The sequence below is a fragment of the Lithobates pipiens genome, unplaced genomic scaffold (assembly GCF_037356315.1).
Source record: "Lithobates pipiens isolate NorthernLeopardFrog02 unplaced genomic scaffold, aLitPip1_a1.2 Scaffold_1, whole genome shotgun sequence".
NCBI lineage: Eukaryota > Metazoa > Chordata > Amphibia > Anura > Ranidae > Lithobates > Lithobates pipiens.
The window spans coordinates 134,811,205-134,817,204 of NW_027507685.1; positions in this window are offsets into that span (position 1 = coordinate 134,811,205).

Sequence of the window (6,000 nt, forward strand, 5' to 3'; positions counted from 1 at the left end):
GATCGATCTCAACATATACTTAAGACTTTGAAATATCGTTTATTATTTCATTTATTTCACAAGGCGGCCCTGACTAATAATATTGAGGAGGTGCAGATGGACGTGGGCCTCCTCCGGCAGGACCTGGATAAAGTCCGCTCCCGGGTGTCGGAGGCCGAGCATAGAGTGGGACTGGTGGAAGATGCGGCTGGGCAAAATACGGTCGCAATCCGTTCCCTGCAGGCCAGAGTCAAACTACTGGAGCACAGAGCCGAGGATTCCGAGAAACCAATTGCCGCCGAAACAATGTGCGCATCGTGGGTCTGGCGGAGGGCGTGGAGGGCCCGAATCCTGCTGTCTTTGCGGAGGAGATGCTCCGTTCCCTGCTCCCTGCAGCACGCTTGTCTCCCTACTTTACGGTGGAGAGGGCCCACAGGCTGCCGCCGCAGCCCGGTCCCGCAGGGGTCCCCTCCCCGTACGTTCATCCTTCGCCTTCTAAATTTCCAGCACTGGGATGAGCTGCTCCGGGCGGCGGGGGAGCTGACTTACTGGAATAACCGCCTGATGCTGTTCCCTGATTTCTCCCTTGAGACGCAGAAGCTCCGCCGCTCCTTCGATGCTGTGAAGGCGGCTCTGCGGGCGAAAGGCATCAAGTACAGCGTACTATTCCCTGCTAAGCTCCGGGTGATTGATGGGGAGACTACCAGATTCTTTATGTCCCCCAAGGAGACGGCCGTGTGGTTGGAAACTATCCCCCCTCGGGGATGAGGATTCACCGAACACCTGAACCAAGTTACCTTGTTCCTTTGGCTGATGGACTGTGAGTACTGGATGGACTGTCCTAATATGCGGTGTGGATGTGTACTCCTGGTCTTGTTGGGAAGGGGGGGGGGGGGCTGCTTCTGTGGATGCTCCATTAGTACTTGCTTTGGATGCATAGAACGGGGGAGAGGGGAATTGTGAGACTTGCACTAGCTCCATTGCTGACGCTGTTAACCCCTAGCTTGTCCCCCTGTGCTCCTGAATGAATGAACAATGTGACTGTGTCGGAGGAGAAGCTGGGGGATGTTTCCTCTGCCCCCCCCTACACTTTCAGTCCGTTTGTGGCTGTTGCTTCCCATGCCAGAGATGTTCCTCTGGTACATCCCTGCAAGGAACAAGGTACTTTAAGTTTGTACCCCTGGCATAGTCCAGGTGATTTTCTTGAAACGGTTACTTTTTTCAGGCAGCATCTCTTGGACCTAATGCTGCTTTACACAGACATGGGGGCAGCAATGTTTGAGAGACTCTGACTGTTGCTGCAGAATAGGCGATGCACATTGCTGACTCTTGGGTACACGCACGCCTCTCGACTATTGGTTGCCTTCGGGCCAGTTTCTAGGGGAACATGCAGACTTACCTTGGGTGGGCTCTGCGGGGTGGGGGGGGGGGGGGAGGTTGGCCATTGCCGACTGGGGTTTGCTCACTCTGTGGGCGTTAGTTTGTTATGTTCAGATTTATTTTCTTCTGTTTTGTTTTTATGTTCCTTTAAGGCAAGATCAATTATTCAACATGGTTGACTGCGGGACGGGGTGGGGGCGGTGGGGGTGGTTCAGTGTTCCTCTACTGGGGGGGGGGGCACTGGCACTATTTGGCGCTGCTCCTGTCCAGTCCTGTACGCCTCATTCTATTCCACTAGCACAATGACAAAGGTTTCGATGATCTCCTGGAATGTACGGGGGTTGAACTCTGCCAAAAAGAGGACACTGGTCTTTAACTACCTTAAAAAATACTCCCCGCAAGTCTGTATGTTACAGGAGACTCATCTGTTGGGCTCTTTGAAAAGGGGTTGAAAAGGGCCTGGGTGGGTTCGCACTACCATTCCACGTACTCTACTTACTCTGGGGGGTCAGCATCCTGATACACAAGCAGCTGCCCTTCCAGCTCTTGGATATCAAAACTGACCCTGCGGGAAGATATGTGGTCCTTCATGCTTTGCTGGCTAATAGCCCTTGTGTTTTAGTGGGGTTATATCCCCCCCCCCCCCCCCCCCGGCGGATGGGGCCTTACTTTATGAGCTGATGCAGAGAGTGATTTCCTATGGGGTGGAGGATGTTTTGATAATGGGGGACTTCAATTTGACTCTAACCCCTGATATGGATAGACTGGGAGCGGCGTCTAGGTGGACGCCCGGTTTGGCTGCCTGGGCTGATAGCTTAGCCCTGACTGATGTCTGGCGCCAGTTTAATCCTGATTCCAAGTGGTTCACGTGCCACTCCAATACATACCGTACCCTGTCCCGTATTGATAAGGTGTACGCCTCCAGCTCCATGCTTCGGTGGGTGTTGGAGGTGGATATCCTGCCCAGGAGGATTTCGGGCCACACTCCGTTGCTCCTTAGGTTGATGTATGGGCAACTGAGGGAGCGGTTGTGGAGGTTGTCCAGATACTGGGTGGAGGATGAGGGGGTGCAGGATGCAATACAGGAAGGGATATGTCACTTTTGGCTGGAGAATGAGGCTGGCTTGTCCCCCTTGGTTACATGGGATGCCTTTAAGGCTTGGACTGGGGGGGGGGGGGGGAGTATATTGCTCGGATTTCGGCTGCTCGTAGGCAGGCCTCCCGCTCCTTGGACGAACTAGAACAGGTGGCTAAAGAGGAGGAAGGGTATGTGGCCAGTCCTGATCAGCTGGCATATGGGGAATGGCAATTTGCATTACGCCAGTTGTCCCTTTATCGGGTGGAGGGGATGCAGAAGTCACTACTAGCTACAGCCCCAAAAAATTTTTAGTACGGGGACAAGAGTGGACGCCTAATGGCATGGCTGGCTAAGGGACAGTTTGCAGTAAACCATATCACTGGGGTGCGGGCTTTGGATGGGACGCTGCTGCGGTCCCCAGATGAGGTGAATCTAAGATTTGCCCAGTACTATCAGCACCTCTACTCGACCAGGGTGCACTACAGCTCTTAGGAGCTATCCGGGTACCTGGAAGGTATTCCCCTCCCGACCCTTAGTGTTCAGGCATGCTCGGTACTGGAGAGGGATATTGCTTTGGAGGAAGTCCAGGCTGCCCTGTTGCAATTACAGGCAGGGAAGACCCCTGGGGCGGATGGCCTGCCTAAGGAATTCTACTCACAGTATCCAGACCTACTGGCCCCACGGCTGGTGTCCCTGTTTGCTCAGTGCTTCCGTTTGGAGGCACTACCGGCATCTATGTATGAGGCTGTGGTGGTGTTGGTGCCCAAACCGGGTAAAGATCCTGAGGACTGCTCCTCTTACCGACCGATATCACTCTTGAATGTGGATGTCAAGGTGTTGGTGAAAATCCTGGCTAACAGGTTGTCTACGGTATTAGAGGAGGTGGTCCACTCAGATCAAACCGGGTTTGTGCCCAGAAAGGGCACCGACATTAACCTTCGACGCCTTTTTATTAATATGTCCATAGCGCACCATAATATCGGGAAACTGGTCATCGCCTCCCTGGACGCCGAAAAGGCGTTTGACTCGGTGGAATGGGTCTTTTTATAGGAAATCTTGGGTCGCTTTGGGTTTGGGCCTAGATTTCTCCGATGGATGCGGACACTATATCGGGAGCCTCGGGCCCGTGTCTGGACCAACGATAGACTCTCTGCATCCTTCCCATTACGGCGGGGCACGAGGCAGGGTTGCCCCCTCTCCCCGGCCCTATTTGCACTGGCGATTGAGCCTCTGGCGGTTATGATTAGGGCCTCGGAGAGTGTGTGGGGGATGCGGGTGGGATCGCTGGAAGAAAAAATTTCGTTATATGTGGACGATGCCCTCCTGTATCTCCAGGATGCGGATGACTCCCTGTCAGCGGCTCTTGAGATTTTTAACACCTTCGGCAGATTTTCAGGTATCCGCATCAATTGGTCAAAATCCAACATATTTCCACTTGACCCGCAAGCCCAGGACCATAGTATAGACATGCCTCTTCGCTGGGTTGACCAATTCCGGTACTTGGGTATCCAGGTTGGGAGGGAGCTGTCAAGTTTTGGGGAGCTTAATCTGCAGCCGGTCCTGTCCCAGCTTCGGAATAGGTGCGCGGCGTGGGCTACCCTCCCTCTGAACCTTATGGGCCGCATAAATTTGCTGAAGATGCTTTTCCTCCCCAAGTTCTTGTATGTCTTTCGCCAAAGTCCTACCTGGGTACCCAATTCCTTTTTTGCGGAGGTTGACAAATGCGTGGGCTCCTTTATTTGGAGGGGGCGGACCCCCCCGGCTGGCTAGGTCCACCCTGATGCTCCCTGCCCGCTGTGGGGGGTTAGTGTTACTGGATTATCGGGTGTACTTCTGGGCGGCGGTGTTGGTATCGGTTCGGTGGTGGCTCACCCTCCCTAGAGGGAATGCCGCCGTGTGCTTGGAAGCGGAGGTCATGGGGTCATTTACTGACCTGGGCAACCTGGTATATAAGGGGAGGCGGGCACACAGCGATCTCCCGGCGCCTACAAAAACTACCCTCAGGGCATGGATGGTGGCCAGGCGGGGGCTTGTTGGCCCACAGGACTGGTCCCCTCATTGTCCTCTCTGGGGTAACCCTAGTCTTTCTCATGTGCAGAGGGTACCGGATCCACAGATTTGGGTTAGGTATGGGGTCAGGACGTTAGGGAACATATACGTTGATGGAGTCTTGCTCTCCTACTCAACTCTCCAAGATAAGCATCGATTACCGGGTTGGATGGTATTCCGATACTTCCAGCTGCGCCATGCTGTCAGGGCCCAATTCCCATCCCCGATTAGACTGCGGATGGACCCTATTGAGGAGATGCTAGTGCAGGAGAGGATGGATAGGCCCCTATCGGCTCTGTACCTTGGCCTACTGCGGACTGACTCTGCTAAGGTGAACAAATTGTGGGACTTGTGGAAGGCGGACTTACCTGGCCTGGATAGATCGGACTGGGAGGACTATCTGGCAGATAGCGCTGCTATCCTGATATCCTCCAGGGAAAGGTTGATTCAGGTTAAATTCCTGCACAGGGTCTACTACACCCCCCAAAGGCTTCATAAAATGTATCCCCAGCGATCACGGGACTGCCCCAGATGCAAACAGTCTGTGGGCACGTATCTGCATATGTTCTGGGGCTATCCCAAAGTCGCTGAGTACTGGGCTCAGGTAATTGATTCTATTAATGTCCGTCTCCAGCTGGAGCTCCCCCTGTCACCGGAGCTGGCTTTGCTGGGGATTCAGGACGATGACCAAAGGCCCAGATATACCAAAATGCTGCTGACTTACCTCCTGTTCTATGCCAAAAGGGAAATTATATTGCAATAGCACCCCCCCCCTACGGTTGGTATGTGGGAGAAGTCAATTAATGCAGTGCTCCCGTTATATAAACTCACCTACATGAACAGACACTGTCCCCAAAAATTCTCCAGGGTATGGATGGCATGGACGGGCTAATGGGTGGGGTTGCAGGGTGTGTGGATTGGGAGCCCCACATCCTTCTAATTAATTCTTGAAGGGGGGAATGTGGATGTATGTGGGAGGCGGGGGTCAGCTGCGCCGGTGCTTGGAATATGGCTTGATTCCGGATAAATATGGATGAGAACTGGTGTCTTTATTCCTCCTTTTTCTTTTTCCTTATAACTTTCATTTTTCTGTTGTGTATTTACATTTTATGTCTGCCTACTGTACACGTATTATGTTTTTTTGGATTTGGTCCATGTTGGACTAATTTGATGTAACGTGCCTTAATTGTTTGCAATAAAGGAACATTCTGGTTTGTTAAAAAAAAAATCATTAGGGGAGGGAGGGCGGGAGAAGCTAGTTCCACACGGTCCAAGCCTTGACTGTCTTTAGGGAATTAGTACCACCCCTTTTATTCTTCCACAGGCTACACGCTGCCCCATACTTGCTTTCGTCGAACAGGCACCTAACTTTGAACAACAACTACATTTATTTAACCCATGCTTTTTTCATTCTATATTGCCAACCCAGTCAAGTCTGGCCTTCCGCCTACGCTTTCTCTCCAGGTCCAGGCCTTCTAATGATTACTCTTCTTTTAGGTGAAATATTTCTCTCT